The sequence below is a fragment of the Plectrocnemia conspersa genome, unplaced genomic scaffold (assembly GCF_051122295.1).
Source record: "Plectrocnemia conspersa isolate PC_06_02 unplaced genomic scaffold, ASM5112229v1 ptg000002l, whole genome shotgun sequence".
Classification (NCBI taxonomy): Eukaryota; Metazoa; Arthropoda; class Insecta; order Trichoptera; family Polycentropodidae; genus Plectrocnemia; species Plectrocnemia conspersa.
Genome location: NW_028277166.1, coordinates 24,816,699 through 24,834,903, shown reverse-complemented (window position 1 = coordinate 24,834,903; position 18,205 = coordinate 24,816,699). Strand labels below are relative to the sequence as shown.

The 18,205-nt window shown below is 30.1% G+C and overlaps 1 protein-coding gene across 2 annotated transcripts in view; it reads left to right on the top strand.

The window, feature by feature from the left end:
* The first annotated feature begins 10,253 nt into the window (after positions 1-10,253).
* The window catches only part of Hers (Histone gene-specific Epigenetic Repressor in late S phase), a 386,163-nt gene continuing 378,211 nt past the window's right edge, over positions 10,254-18,205 (top strand). For both annotated transcript variants that reach the window (XM_088205897.1, XM_088205896.1), the window contains exon 1: positions 10,254-10,430. The gene's annotated coding sequence lies outside the window, so the exon portion shown is untranslated. The remainder of the gene's footprint in view (positions 10,431-18,205) is intronic.

Sequence of the window (18,205 nt, the reverse complement as noted above, 5' to 3'; positions counted from 1 at the left end):
ATTTCAACCAGCATATATAATTTCATACATAGCGTTTTTGTATTTGTAATACATCAAGAATTTTCACTAGATACTCTCGCCTTGGAAAGGCACGAGCGTTCATCCAAATTCACACCAAGCGACCGAAACTTAAAAGATCAAGGAAGCAGCCGCTTTTCATTTCATTATCACATGATGGTGTTTCATTAATTATTACATAAATTATCAATTTCTTGATTTCACCTAAAAAATATTTTAAAGTGTTATAAATATTATTTAAATATTCTGACCTACTATAAAAATAAAGAAAAAAAACATTGGCACTCACTAATGTCACATAGTATATCATTACGCTTGTATAACAGCATAAGCGATTGAGCGTACGGGGACATCGATTGCAGATGTCACAGTCTACAAACTGTCGATTTCCTCGCTCGTTACACTTGTCACTGTGGCATTTCTCTTCTCAATGATTTTCCTAGTTTTCGTTTTTTTCACAATTGACACCAATGGCAATGGCAAGCATTGTAACTGATATGTTTTGACAAAATAATATTCAGTTATTTACGCAGCCACCTTGAACGAGTGATGAGGTTAAGCAGTCCAATTATTTACAGTCACTCGACCAAGTGACATTCAAATACCATACGGTTTACATTTTCACACTATAAAAATTTACATAATCCGATGAACGTGCAAGATGTGTCTTGTTTATGCGGCAAGGCAACAAGGAAGTAATCGAATCGAAGTGTACGCATCGCGTACCCGAGTAACGAGATAACTGTGTCGGAAAATGATTATGAAAATGTCTAATTGGTAACCTTATGGATAACCGTTAAATACTGGACGGTTGGGTTGTTTCAAACAAGATGTTTACGATACGTTTGAACAACGGTTCATCTGGTTGAGTGTGTAAAATCTAAATTGTTAACGTTGGTTTTGCATATGTTACGTAGAATAAATTGTACACAATATGTAAATACATATCGATAGCTTAAGGTGTAAATTTGTTAACTTCACTTTTCGGCGATAATTACTTAATGATGCCACTTTAATTCCACCATATGCTATAAAAATCTCACATCACCAAAATAGAAAGTAATCAGCAAAAAGCGTCTCAATAAAATTTGACAATTTTCACTGAAATCAACACAATATCTACCATTGAGTTTGCGGACCTTTTACGAGAATTGATAAAAATATTGCCTATAAAAATAACTTCTTCTTAATTACAAAGCTTTTTTCATGCATAATATCTTATGCATGTTTCTCTGCGTACAACACAGAAATACTTAATTCGTAACTACAGATTAAAATACGCAGAATCTGTGACATATTTAGTATGTCAGAAAGATATCAATATCAATATTGTTTTCAAAGTAAGCCGACAAAGGAAAACCGACAATTACGAGACCCATGTTTTACGAATCGCAAAAATCGCGTGCACGTGCAGAAATACGCAATATGCCATTAAAAATAGCTCAACCAGAATTATTGTGCTTTAAATAATGGATTTCTAAAACGCAGCTGCAATTTAAAAAAGCGTCACAAATCGTATCTTAAAAAATGCTATCCCTTGGAATCCGCTTCATTCCGCAGGTATCAAACTTAACCATTACACGTTTTTATAAACGGAATTTTGTGCAAATTTAGGTGACGCCTTCATCGATTTATATCGATTTAAACCGAAGAATGAGTGTCAATCAGTAGCAATTATTTCAAGTCAGTCTTTCCAGCCACGCTGAGTCACCGTTAGGGCTTCGTGTATCGATCAGCTTTGTCACACCCAGAGACCGCCGCTACAGAGACTGCGCCATCAGAGCTTACGCGACTCGAGCCGAACAAAAATTAGTGATATATTTGAAGCAAACATTTAAGTCAATAAAATTTGAACTCCTATGTCGAGTTGGACTCAACATCAGTTAATAGCAACATTTTTTAAGCTGTTTTTAAAATAATTAAGAACTGTTTTTTTTTATTTTTTATTAATTTATTTATTTTTATTAATATGCTAATTTTTACATCAAGAAATTTGAACTCAACATATTTTGATATATTTTTTTTTATTTAAAACTATGTCACGATGTATCACAATGAACATATTCTATGAATATCTTGTGTATTTCTAAAGTACTTCATCTTTATTTGGACCGTATTTGTGTTTAATTGATTTTATATGTTTTTAGTTAATTATATATATTAAAATTAGAGTGTTATGTTTTAAATTTATAGTCTAGAAGAGTGTCTCAAACTATCAAATATTATTATGATTATAAAATTAATATTTTAGGCGAAGTTTTAGAATAATTAGAAATATATAAAGATGTTTTTAATTGAATTGACTTTACTTTACTAATCATATATGATAGATTTCAATACAAAGGAAGAGTTCTTTCAAAAAATTGTAATGAAAATACAATTAGCAACCTGGTATATTTTTTTAACTGACAAATTATGACATTATGACCAGATTGTTTTTACAATAGCACTGTTAAAATTTTTTTCAACGAACAAATTTGTATGCCCTAAAAATTTTAGTTAGGAAACATTTTTTTTCAATGTGCTACTTGGCATAATTTAACACATAACACTTAAGTCTAAATAATAGTAGCATTACGAGCTTTTCATTCCAGAATAAAATTTTCGATCAAATATTCTATTCTCTGTAAATGTTTTTTTAAATGTGTTAAAAATATATTAAATAACACAAGTATTATAGCGAAAGTTGTGAAAAATATCTGTCTTTTATCTAGGGGATTTTTTTTAAATGTATCGTAGATTAACATAATTTAAAAAAATATTTCTTAAATAAATGTCTTTTATACACAGTCATCATAAATTAAAACACCTTTAACATATTAAAATCTGTTTTTACCTTGTATTATTTTAAACGTAATTAATTCAACATTTAATAAAAATAGCTAAAAAATGTTACTGGAATACGTTTAAAACAACCTTTGGAGTGTAAAATGTTATGCAAATTAATTACATCTTTGTCACACAGAATCATTATAAGACACGCCGATTACTAATTGACATGATTTAAAAAAATACGAAAGTCTAATTAAATTTATTAAAAATAACAAATTAACCGACAAAAATACACGGACAAGTGAAATTAATTTAATTTTCAAATAAATACAATTTATTTGTTTTTATTTGAAAAACATATTAAAATTCTTTAAAAATGAATTACAGCAATAACGAGGAACCACGTGACGATGACCTAGTCCCCTAGAGACCTTGCTCCTTTAATTTTTTATTTAAGTCTATAATATGTTTTTTAGTCTATAATATAAAATAATATTCAGGTGCACTGATTAAAATGTAAATTAAAATATCAGGGTTTCCTCAAAACTGTTAGGAATTTGAAGGATTTACCAAGTGATTAATTGTTTTTAAAAAATAATAAAAACACGTATATTGTATATATTATACATACGCTCAATTAATTTTTGTTAGTTATTATTTTACCAAGATGAAAAGCGATTTAATCGCTTTTTGAGTAGTAATTTTACATATGTTAATGATAGTGATAGTAAAAAAATATTTCTTTTTGCGTTGGATCTACTTTTTAATATATTCTTATCTTAAAATTTATATCAAATCATGAAAAACACTCAAAACTGACCATTTCATTACCATTTTTATTCGAAAATATTTTCGTGGCACGCCATTTCGCTTTTAATTCATACATATACATTACAAATTGAGTTTTTTATACCTCAGCGAAGGCTACTTGATCAATTAACATAACAACCATTGAGACGAGGTGAACATTAAATTTGTAATTTTTTACATTCATAAGCTCCACCCAAGGAATAAAAGAAACAAATACATATATATAAAAAATAATTGGCTCTGTATTTTTTTGCTTGCATTGCGATTAAATTATCTAGAGCTTACATTGAGAAATAATTGGAGACGATTTATCTTATCGCATTTTAATTTGTTTTTCAATTATAGACATTAATCTCCAATAGATACAGGAAAACATTGCTACGGAAATCCATTACAGTGACATTCGCAATTACTTGAGTAACATCAGTTGAATTGTAGATACACATGACAAATTATTAACAGTATTAATTCTGCAGCAAAGTTTTATAAACATTATTAAGCAAAAATAATTACTATGATGATTAAATTAAGACAAGCATTACATTAAGTTCTTGATCGCAATCTATCGATGATGAACTCTTATTAAGATTAAAGATAAAACGTGTAGTACATATACGTTGTAATTTACTGTTTTGAAAAGTATATATTGCCAGTGATAAAGATATTTTTAAACAGACCATCATATCTTGTAGCAAATAGGATTTTTAAGGCAGCAAAATTGACCAACAAAGCAATAACGACTCAGCGGTCCCTTTGACGTAACGCTTACACCATTAATCAACTGACAAATTGAAAGAATCTCTATTCAATTGCCATGGAATTGAGCCATATAAATACTAGTCTTAATTCGTTACACAATTTCAATCTTCCTACTGTCACTTTGGTTTGCTTTCATTGAAATCACCACCACAATTATTCAACTGCGCGATTGAAAGAATGTTAACGACACGTTGGTCAACTGTTCGACCGGCCATAATTGGATTACGCAAAGGAAAAAAATATACACTCGTAAAACGAAATGCGCCTTTTGGGCCGCACTGTACCATGCCGTGTGCCTCACATACGGCGCTGATTGGCTAATGTTGGATGCAGTGAAACTAAATTGCCCAACGGAACGCAACTAAGTTGGAAAATCGGAGTTGCATTGGCTGTAAATCAGGCGGTTTGGTTTCAAGATGGTACTGTGGATAGACCGTATTAAGTTTGTAATGAGTGATATCTAGATTTTTGCAATTTAATGTGTCAGTTGTCGAAAGAACTGTATGTAATGCTGTCATCTTATGAGTCAAGTGCTAATACATTTTTACTATATATTATATATTTTTAGGCAAAACATTGCATATTGCATAAATAACTTCATAATCAAAAAATCATATTCACTTTGAATATTTGCATAAAAATATTTAAGGCGTTTTAGAGGATATAGTTAATTCTTGTTTTATATACGAAAACTGGAGTATTTTTTATCAGATATCAATAAAACCTTTTTTAAATTTCCCTTGTTAATATCTTAGCTAAGTTTGTTTGTAAGCCTGATATTATACATCATATAAAAACCAGTAACATTAAATATTTAATTAAAAAATATAGTATTTTTGTGGCAATTTTTATACTACTTTAATTACAGCAAAAAATGCAAATATTTACACGTCATACTTATCCATAAAATCGACAATAACAAAAAATTAAAATATTAGCGACTAAACTAATTATAAAAGTATACTTATATATAATAAAAAATAAATATATGATCTTTTTACTAAAAAAAAATTATAACGTTTTATAATAAACTTTTATTAAAAGTAAAAGCTATAAATTTGGCATTTAATTATTTACTTGTCATGTCAAGGAACAAATATTTGTTTTTAGAAAACATGAGTCGTGTCTCATAGTATTTATAAATATTGATTTAGGAGTTCAAAAAACTGTAAATTTATTTGGAACCATATGAATTGCAAGCTTTGTGTAATAAATATAATATAACAATCGTCCATTGAAAAAAATAACTAAAAGTCAATTATACACAGTATTTATTTCACAGTAACGATGAATATCAATATCTTTGAAATAATAACGTTAAATGTTAACAAATCATATTAATACCAGTATTAATGTCGGTTAAATAAAATTAGTAAATAAAACGTTTTTTACGATCGTGCAATTATTATTTTAAAATCAATAATACCAGTTGCAATATGATTTTTTAGCATTGAAATATATATATGGCAAAATATAGAAATACAACATTATTGCTTTTTTATATTTCTTGCAAATTATGATTTCAAAATGAGATTTCTTTTTAATGTATTTATGAAATCTATAGCATTATTAGAGTAATTAACTTATTAGTAATAATTATTAGAGATACGTGTTTAACGTCTGATATGTTAGTAATTAAAATTGAGCTACAGTTTAAGTGAAAAAGTAGTTAATAAGAAGTGGAGTGGAAAGGAAATTAAGAGAAAATACACGATTATTATAGAAGAAAGTAAAAATTTAGATCATTGCTTCTTCGATTTTTTACTTTAAATTATATATATAAATATAAATGTTTATTTACATATATTATATCTAATATAATGGTATACTAATTATTATTAGGCATTCAAAATTTTGTACTATTATTAATATTCACTCATAATTATTACTTTAAATTTGTTTCTAAATTTCAATTGACCGACTCTCGAAAATTAACATGTTTAAGCGCAATTCGCAGAATGCATTGAAGTACCTTATTTTTAAGCACTAAAAACACTTAGCATCTTTTAAACAAAGGTGTTAAAATTTAGAGCGTCGAATTGAATAAAATCAGCCTTGCGGAAAATTTGGAAAACTGTACATGTATGAAACGTATGTAGAGTTTTCAAGGTTTACCAATTGAACCGGCAAACTTGGTGCATTTCTTCGAAACTATCGAAGCACAAAGAACAACCATACAAGATTTAGTTTTAAACACTTCCATATTGGTACATAATTGACTACCCACTCAGGAGTAGTTTGGCGTCTGGAGACAGAACTTGGAGCGGGTCAGCTAACTGTAACTATAAACTACGCGCGATTCAACACCAGATGTTTCAAACCGTAGGATAATGAAATAAATACATAAAAGTGCTAAAATTAATACGCTGTATATTTGTTTTTCTTTCTTTATCTCGTGCCAAATTTCCTTAAGAAAATCACGTTCCCAAAAATGGTCCCTTAATGCGTTACGGGCGAGTGAAAACAACGTCTGAAAGCGCAAAAGTTAATAAGGCAGTTTTTCACTTTATTACTCGCATTTGTAAAGGCGCCGGAATATTACGCACCGTTGACTTCAAATCTTCATTACTTCTTTTGAAATCTAAAGAAGACAAGAAACTCTTCTATTTGTACGTTTTTGCGTATCGATCGCGTGCGTTCCGTTCCTTCTGAATACGTTTCAAGGATGAATCGCCGTGGAGTGTAATAAAACGTAAGTATCTAATTTTTTTTGGAATACGACAGGTGAATTAATTCAGAGCGAGGCTGCTGATCTACATTCTCTATATTATATAAGCTTTATTCGATTCAAAACAACAAATAAAATGCATTTTATGTAGCATGTTTATCCATTATTTTATGCTAAAATATATTAAAGCGAAGGCTATAATATATTTATTATTTGTTTCAGATTTTTAAAATATATTAACACTGTTTATTCTTTAAAAAAAAACACGATTAAAGTTATACTACTTTGGACATGGATTGAATGAAAAAATAAGCTTTGTTCTATTTGCCATTTCCATGAAAATCTCGGATTTGGATGTTTTAAGATATTTTTTATTTGTCTGGATTATTGTCATTTAAAAATATTTATTGTATAAGGAAATAAATTTTGTACGAATTTCATTTATAATATTCATGACTTATAAGGGGAAACTGAGAATGGTAAAACACAAATGAAACAAATAAAGCACCCCTCTCCTTCGGTTGCTAAACTTAGTCGACATCGTACATTTTATGTTACAATATATGCTACAACGTATATCAATATAAATATTAACTTTTGATATGTTTTTTTAAATTAAAATAGACCGCACGCTAATTACGTTTTTATATATTTTTAAAGCATTAAAAAATCATATGTATAGAATTTATTGTAATACATATTAGACAGTAAATATTCTACCTTAATTACGATCATCGCGTCGCAACAAAATATGCAACAAAGTCATAAAAATAAATATAATTTGCATATTTTGCAGACCATGCATGCATATTTTGCAGACCACCAAAAAAAATAATAGCGAAATGACGCTAAAATTTCCTCTCCAACGCAATTAACGCCTTTTAAATAAAAATAATTACGACAAGTTACGGTAATAATAATAAATATGTCCTCTTGGGATAAACGACAGATTCGCAGTATTATAACATAATTATAACACCACCGAAATCAGCCATTATTATTAAACCTCAAACGGAATAGCTGTTGATCTCCTAAATATATTTTTTAATAATGTACAGACTGAACCACTACAGTAAGTAAATCAATTGTTCTATAAATACTGGTTTACATTGATGCACTGATATACCTAATCAAAATAAAATTAGAAGATGGTTGTTAGGTGACGTAGCACATATAGATTCTCGTTATCACATGCTTGCGATCTCCTTGACACTTATTGCGCAGCAAATTTGCTTGTTTGCAATTTCTGACACATTGTTTTTATTACGACATAATTATTAATTACGTAGGTCCATATCAAAAAACTACGGGTTAATCCCACGCCTATCCAGTGGGATGAGTGACCGGGTTATCAAATGACATTTATGTTAAACGCGGCACAGATTCCAAAAGGAGAAGAAAGGAGGATATCGGCAGAATTTAAATATGCTTTTAATTAAAATTAATAAAATTTACATTACCCAAATTGCATTATACACCGATTAATTTAAAATTGGCAGATTCCATTCAGCATTGGGCAATTCGAATCAAATAGCCATTAAGAATGCGCAGTTTTGAAAGTTTGCCTATTAAAAAAATTCATTATTGAGCTAGCGCACAAATTCTGCATAGGTGTATTACAAATAACACTTTCACGAGTGCTAATAAAAATATGTGTTTATTTATGTATGTGCGTCTATTAAAATGTATGTAAACGAATATTATACGGTGTCCAATTTGCATTAGAGCGGCGATACGCGCGGGCGTGCTGCATTTTATTATAATAAAATTAAAAAATATTAACAGTTAATTGAAGTTTTTCAGAGGTGTGATGTTTGAAAAATAAACTTTAGAATCGATGGGGAAAATCTATCGGACCGTGACGATTTGCTAACATATAAAACTAAAACGTTTTCCTTTGAAGCTTGCGATTCACTTTCTAATGTTAACGGAAAATTGCGGAATTGAAGCGTTTTAAAACAAAAATGGTAATAAATAAAAAAAACTTAGTTATGTCGAGAATGTGACGTTATAAACTGTGTAATAATTTCAAGTTAACAATCGAGGTTGTTTTTTGTAGGGAATTCTTAAGGTCTATGAAATGTATACTATATTTTGTAAAGAATAAACGCTCGAGTAGATAAATATACGCTTTATATACACACTATTAAAATATTGATGACAAACTAATACAATTTTAAGTGTTGAAAATTATGTAAAATAATCTTAAGATAGTCTAACAATAAAATGACGAATTTTTTTAGAATGTTGTATGTTTGTAAAGGATGTTTTTTTTTAGAGATATAGAACTTTAAAATGAAATAAAACAGACAAAAGTCAAACGAGCATTTTATTCCACAAAAGTTGTAGATGATTAATCATCACGATATTCATCCGTAATTAAAAGCTCAGAATATTAGCGGCCTGAATAAATACATTTTAATATAGATGTCAACACAATAAGCCACCGCTTTATCGTTATTCCCGCTTCGTTCGTCACTCTGAATACCTTCGCATCCTACATACAATTTAATAATTCGTTGACAGCTATTCGTGTGGTGTTTAATATTCTAACATGTCGAACAGTATTATTGCGAGCGCGATATTTAATAAGATATTTCTAAAATAAATAATTTATAAATAATATAATATTTTATTATTAATATAATTATAAATATGCTATTTTTATTCTAACCATTCTGAATCTAAATAATATAATTTTGATCAGACAGTTATACAAATTCTGACTTAGATTTAATTTTGATTTTGGCCTTAAGATCATTTAAATTCCGACCATTTAATTTCTTGCCTTATAATTATATAATAATCATTAATTCCGATCTCCCAGATATGATAGAAGTTTAAAAACAAAATGGTTTATTTGGGCTTTGAATCCATGTCTTTCGGGTATTAGTCGTCGTCTATCGAGCTGATGATAAATATTATTATTTAATCATAAAGGATAAAATTCAATCTTGTCTAACTCCTTGTTGTATTTCGATATCATTCGATAATACTTTATCAGAACGGAAGTTTCATTATCAGGTGTATTTATTATTATAAAATGGTGGATAAATACATAAACGAGATTTTTGTTAAAACCAAGAATTTACGATGGATTTATAATTGCATATATTATATATAATAAATGATTTACTTTAAACAATGGATCCAAGTTCACACTCGCTGAGCGCGCAGCTCTCTACTGTATCCTCCATTTCTGCGCTCGCCCGCCAGGCGGCGCAACAGTCGAGGCCGGAGCAAGATGGCGTCGTGCGGTCGGTCGCCGCGCGAGCCGAGCGCCCCCGACGGCCGATGAGTGGTGCCGCCGCCCCGAACGTCGGACCCCACCGTGGTCACCCGCGCCAGCGCCTCGAGTGCGGACCCGCAGCCCCGGCGACTCCGCCCCGGACGCGCAGACCTGGTGAGCCTCCGCCCGGTGTCCCCCTTTACCCCCCCCCCCTGCCCCCGTGGAAAACACTCAATGCGCTTTTCCGCCCAAAGCTCTCTTTTTTCGGCCATTTTTTTTTTCGACGAAAAAGAAAATGGCGGTCGGAGGCTGCGCCCCCCGACGCGCGCGCCTCTTACGTAACGGCCTTTGTCCCCGGCGACAAAGCGGCGAAATGGCGAAAATTCGGGCTGTGACGGCGAAAAGCGCGACTTGTTTACACCGCGGCCATGGCGGCACGGCTGTGTCCTTTTGCGCGAAAATCGGACACGGTTTGACGTCTAGCACGTGTCGCCGCTGACACCTATTTTTTCAATACGAAAAACGTCATTTATAACATTCAGTCTCAAATCTTAGCAATTGTTATGTTGTTTGATAGTAACTAGTTTATAATTAATAGCAGAAAATTGAAGATGTTTATAGCGATTTTTAATCTATTCGATCGTCCACTTCGTGAAAATTGCCACGAAGAGTTTCATTTATTTGACAGATGTTAAAATAATTTGGTTCTTGAATATTTATTATTTTTATCAATGAAAATGTCATTTCATCGTGCTTATGCTAATATTAATTTAAAGTATATGTTTCGGTCTGTGTTTTGATAACATTGAATTCGGTTACTATTGAAGATGGAAAATAATCACATAGGAATATTTTGTTTAGGTTCAAAACGGGTAGTAAAACGGCAGAAACTTGTTAAGGAATGTGCGGTGCAATGCTAGTTCTAAAATTTCGCATTAGGGACAAGAGCCTTGAAAGGTCGTTGGCTTCTCTTCAATTGATAACGACGAACTGAAGGCGTTAGTTGAATTAAAATCATACACAAATATGCGAGAGCTCGCACAAAAGTTAAGCGCTGGTAATTAAGCATAAACTATTTAAAATATACAGGAAAATAAAAGCTTAAAAAATATGTGCCGCACTCATTGAACGAAAACCAAAGAATCACCGTTGCGAAGGTTGTCCTGTACTTATTTGTGAAACAGCGTTCGTATTGTAACGTTCAACAAAATATTGATCTCAGAAGTAATGATAATATCGTTTCCGTATCTGTGGAAATGCACCAAAATCCTACTAATTCATAAAAATTGAGATATTTCAAACATTACAAATTATAGACCAATTGCAGTGAATTCTGCGCCGGCTAAATTATTTGAAATAATTCTGCTCAAATATATTTACAGTTACCGCCATCAAATATTGGTAGACCAACAGCATGGTTTTGTTCCTAAATAATTCACGGTCACCAACCTTTTATTTTTCTCGACGATGGTGATAAAATCTATTGATTCTGAAAATATGAAAAACTCTCGAACTTCAGATATTCTTAGTTATTTAAGTGATAGCCGTCAGTTCGTGGGTTATATCGTGTATATTTTTCCTACATGGAACCTCTGTTGTTCCTATTATTCATAAAAACGCATAGACACGACCATTAAAAACTAAATTTGTATTGTATGTATGACTTAAAAGCGTTCAAAAGCAAAAAAACTATTTTCGATTTATATTTTTGTGGAAATGGGCTACTGATAGTGTTTCTCATTTCTTGATATTTCCCATTTCTCAAGATTTTTTTACAGTATATTTTTATGTATATTTGTATATAGTATTTATTTTTAACTGATTAAATTTATAACAATTTAGGTCAATATTTATGCACGTAAATTATGCTATAGTTAATAATTGAAATATAAACTAACGACAAGAATAGTAAATTTATTTAAAATTATTACGCGAGATATTATAATTCTGTCTAAAATATTAAATACGTGTTTAACTGACGGTCATTTTCCATCACACATTTCCCCCCGTTTTACAAAAGGATAAAATATCGTAATATTTATAGCATTGATCGGGCGATCACAGATTCTAAGCCGGTCGATCGCAAACAACAAAATATTCACATTTTATAATCGTGTTTTTCATCTATATAAATTATTATCTAAACACGCTGTTAATAATATTTTCTCTCCATTGAATTTGCACAACGCGTATAAAAATTACACTGCTAAATATTTAGTGTGTTTTTCTTAAATGACTTTTTATTAAAAATAACTTGATTATGAGTAATCTAAAAAATATGATGACACATAATTTTTATAAGGAATTGCAATTAATAATTTTATTCGACATTTCTCTTTGATATTTGGGGCTTCTGTCGCAATACTTATAAAATTAAATTTGGAACGCCATTGCAACATGTTTCATGCAAAGTTTTAATCTGATTTTATGATATGGCTAAGTAAATCTAGTTTTTAACGCTATTTAGTGGAAACCAGGCTGTTGCCAGTTCGCTTTGCCCATTGCGGCCTAGTGGCTGTGTGTATGTTTCACGCTTTCGCTGTTAAATTTATATAACGCGTATTAACATTATATTTATAGTGTTTATTTTTTATTATTATTCATACAAATAAAATAAGGAAGAAGTTGCAAGAACTAAAATCTAGATTAATTACGCAACAACATGTTTTCAAAGCCAATTAAGCAATTGCTTCTTTCCGAGGGAGTTATCAAATAGCTAAAAAATGCAAATTGTTTTTAAATGACAAATATGTTTTAAAAACATTTATTCAAATATAATAAAAAAAAACTATTCAATATATACAAATATCTCGAAATACAGTATTGAAAAAAAAGTAAATTAACACTTCATGAAAGACAAATATCGATGTGTTTCATTTTCTATACAATTGGACCAATTGATTATAAACTAGTTTTTATTAGAATGATTTTTGCATGTATTTTTTAATAATGAATAACCGTTGAGAATAAATCTCTTGATTTTATTAATTTGGCAGAAGCAATGAAAGTACAAAATTCACAATAAACCAAATACAGAATCGATAAAGAATCATAAGCAAATTTTTTGTTCAACACTTTTTTTCATGATAAAAGTGTTTTCGATTTTACTATGAATTCATTTTCAACTCGTCCCTCTCTTTGATATTGATAAGCCCAGAGGGCTTAAATACGCCTGATTTTTGGGAATTTGATAGGTAGCACGTGAATATTTTTTTATCTAAAAATTTGATCCTGACAATAAATAAGTAGGCCACACCTGATTTATAGAATTCATGTATAAAAACATTAACTTAATTTTTTGCCGCGAAATCATTCTTAAGTCATTAATCATTACATTCTTAATTTTTAATTAACTGGCATAAATCGTAATTTTTAGTTAGTCATAAAATTATTGACAAACAATGTTTTCGTAGTGCTATCGAATATATCTGTCCCTTTACGTACTACCTGCTCTATATACAGCTGTGAATTTATCGGATTTAAACCACTATTTGCCTTCAAAATTGCAACAATTGTTAACTATTAAAAATGATTGTATAATTTTTTTTAATAAAAAAATATAAGATATAATAAATTATCATTTTACATTTTTCTCGAGAATGATTTGAGAATAAATACTTTGATAATTGTTTACCTTTCAGCATTGGAAAATGTTATGTTGTGTCTATTCTTAGATCTGTATTGCCATGATGTTTTTTTATTGTCTAGCTGAAAATGTACATTCGAGAGAAAGTGGAAATTCTCTTCATTTTAAGTCTTCTAAAATTCTCGGCTTTGTTATAAGGAATGCGTTTCACTGTATAATCAGTGAGTCTCGTCCTTCATACAATTAATTTGGAACCACTGCGAGATAAAATATTATTTCATAATTGAAAAAATCCAGAAAAGATTTCTGAAATACATACCTGGAGCTCAGTGACTCCTTTTCGCCGTGTTCTCTTTGAAATTTGAATATTACAAAGCATTTTTTCCAAGGAAACTGGACAATAATTTTATTCTCGAGAATTTCCAGCTTTGGGTTTTGAAACATCCTTGAGTAACGCGTTCAATGCTGTTTTTTATGCCGGTTTCGGCGAGGACATCAGCACTTGCCAACTCGCTTATAGCAGTAGCCATTAAACTTTTTAAAAATACGCTGACAACTTACGTTGATATATTTAATGTATTTTTGAGATCAAAGACTTATAGATGGAAGCAAAGTTATTTTCTCACTAGTAAAATTAACTAAATAACACTTAAGGCCATTCATAAACTGATATTTTACTTAAAGAATATGTCAGTGCCTAATTTACAGTGCAGCGCAAAAAATTGGGATGTGTTGCTTTAAACTCTGTTTTTATTGTATGACCAAAGCTTAATTAGCCGCGAGTAAAACGCGTGGTATGTTTTGTTAGTGAATACTACAAATTTTTGCTCATAATAATGACTTATTTGACATAGAAATGACTCCCACGGGATACATAAAACAACTTTGCGGTAGACGTCTTGGCAATCCCTGTTATAAAATAATAAGAAAATATAACAAATATAGCAACACATTTCGCTTTCCTGTACTTTTTTTAAATCGATATTATTCAATTCAAAATCACTCGGAAAAGGCTTGTTAAAAATGGAAGCGAAAGTAATTAATAATAATGGTGTAAGATACTCGCCGTAATAATTAAGAATCTATAAATGTATATCGTGAGTAACAATGGTCTAAAACCCGCGAAGAGTTGACACCGGCACATGACTATGTCATTTTAATTTAAAATACTTGCTGTTTTTAAATTTATCGAAATGTATTGTTTCCTGGATAATCCATAAGATATTTAATTTATGCTGTATTTATTTATTTAATAATAAATGATAAAATTCGTTACAATCAAAATTTAACGTTATAAGAGTTACATAGGTAAACTTTGAGGTGAATATGTTTAGGAAACTTTAGAAACTTTGATATAGGTTATATCAATTGGTTTAGCTTTTAAAAAACGTTAAACAATACTGAACGTCAAACTATTTATATACTGAAGTCTGTTTCTACGAAAAATCCAAATCAGATTGTAAATGTGAATAATCAGTTCTTGTTTTAATAGATTAATATGTTTTTGATTCGACAGTATATATTTAAAACTCTGAGTTAACAATTGTTACATTATTTATAAACAGAAAAATATTGCGAATGATAAACATCGAATTGTTTATGATTTTCCAAGTAGTTACGAAAGAATCTCGTTAGGTCATTGGAAAAAGCGATATTAATAAATTGGTTTATTTAGATTGAATGGTTTACTTAAAATCTTGTTGAAATCTGAAATAGTTAATTATTGAAAAATTGGTTACAGTGATTTAAAATTTATCTATGTAGATTAATATTAAGAATTTTTGCCAATGTTGATAATAAATTAAATCGCGTTATCTCTTTTATCGGGAATGTGAGTCACTTGTGTGTATTTTCAAACATTGCAGAATGTACAAATATTCGCACATATTACGTCAATTTTTATAAATTTATTGTGTAATATTAGTCCTTGATAAATGTTTTAAAATCCTTACGCAATTAGCAATAAAAACGAAAATCCCGAGTTGGATTTTCCTTGATAATCAAAATGTATTTCTTGAAGCCAGTATTCAAATTAGCTAGCGATGAACATTGATCGCTAATGATCAAGAATTGCTTTTCGTGCAAGATTACACGCAAACCTCCTACTTTCTTCTAATAGTCACGATTTGCTTTTATATTACTACATAATTTATTCGGTTGAAAATAAAATTTAGTGTTTGTCCGAGTAAATGCGACTAAATCAACACAGAAGTAAGAATCACAAGTAAAAAAATTAATAAAATAATAAATTAAATTTTATTCGTGCCATTGTTAAAGTATCATTAATTTTTATTTTATAATAAATTAAGCTTTCATAAACGTGAGAATGACATTTTATATGTCATTTGCAATTCAAAATACCATAAATATTTTTTCTTCTCATTGCTTTATAAACTAGGGGAAGCCACCCTAAGTTATTTATTTATACATTCATATTCATTACAAATTTATACATATAAAAAAATGTAATTCACAAATGATATATAATACATATTGATTTAACTTTTTTTATGAGTGAATAATATGAATTAAATTTATAGTGACTTTTAAATGTATACATATTATAAATTCTAGTTTAATTTAGTACAAAAAACGTGTCACAAACATAAAATAAATAAAAAATATTTTTTTTTTAAAACCGAAACGAAAACCCTAGTGTATTCAAAACGATAATATTTATGTATAAAAATTACATAATTTATAAAATAAACACTCATTTAGATAGACGTTAACTCTGGCGTTGACGCCGTGCTTTGCAAGATATTAATTAAATTAGAAGCAAGTTCAATTTAAACTCGTTCTCTTATATACGGTAATTATGCGTTAACCGTGCGTTCATTTATGAAGCAAATCGCGAGGGGTTCGGTTACAAATTATAGATTTCCTCGTTTAATTTACTCAATAAAATATACAGTAATTTAATATGCGCATGCTAAAATAAATATCATGTGAGCTTTTAAGTTCTATTGTTGTTACGATTTAATCGTTACCGCCCATGAAATGCTATATAATGTGTGTGATGTGGCTATCGCATGCGACTCCTAACAACCGTACGGTTAATCTCGTTATTACTTTACAAAAGTTGGTTAAACGCGATAAAAATATGTTATAAGATTAGCATAAAGGCGATATTTTTGTGTTATTTTTATTATCAAATATGTAAACACTCTCTCGTCTGCTTTCAAAAGAGCAATGAGCTATTTTTGAAAGTTTTATTATGAAGAAACTTCGTTTAAAAAGTTTTGTGTACTCATTTTTATGGATGAAATTTTGTTGGTTAAACTAATGAAGGCAAAAGTTTAATTTGCATCTTTAACAACTCGCAGGTTAGATTATATTTAATGGAATTAATATTATCTTGGTTTGAAAGACATTTTATATATAGCATGTGAATATGTAATAAAAATCCATGTTCCTGAAAGGCGGAGCGTCATATGAATGAGATTATTTGAGATGCTGTGTTAGTATTAAACATACATATCCTCCCTTCGGGGGTTCTTTAGCAGTCCAATATTGGCCACGTTATTCAATATTGACATATAAATACGACAGTTTTCTTATGTATGCAGATGTTTTAAAATTGTTTAAATGCATTCGATCTGTTGCGGACTCTTCTCTATATAGTGATTTAGATTATCTTCCATTAGTGTCGAAAAGTGCCATACTGTGACATATTTACTCGATTCCGTTTACCAATGATCTTAGAATCACCTTTGAGAGCAAATGGAAGTTCTCTCTATACGTAAACGTCGTCTGCGATGAATCTTCAAATATGCTCGGCTTTGTTATGAGGAACGCATTTCACTTTCCGTCAGTTACTCTCATGACACTTTATTTCGCAGCATTCTTGAATCAGGATCTATAATTTGGAATCCCTAAATAACCAAATAATCAAACAATGGTATGAAAAGTTCTTGAGATACACTTATAAAAGGATATTTGGTTATTATCCGTTCTTGTATCCCAACGCCTTTTATTTATAAGCGTTGGAATACGATTCGCTGAGTTCTCGCAGAAAGTTGTATATTGCTAAGCATTTTTTTCAAACTATTGAAGGAAGCTATCGACAATCAAACTACAATTTTGGGTTCTGTGACGTTTTCGAGAATTACGATCGCGGCCTTTTTTGTTACCCGTTAGAACCAGGTCCTTTGCACTAGCCGACTCGCATATGGCTGACGCCACCCGGCTTCTTAATACGCTGGCATTGCACATTGATCCATTTAATGTCAGCTTCGAGGAGCTGGTCCGGTTCGTATTATTTAATTTTTTGTGTGTAATGTTTATTTTTTGACCATCGTGACGCATTGGGTCACAATAGTTTTAATTTAAATTATCGTGATTTTATTATTTTTAACTTATA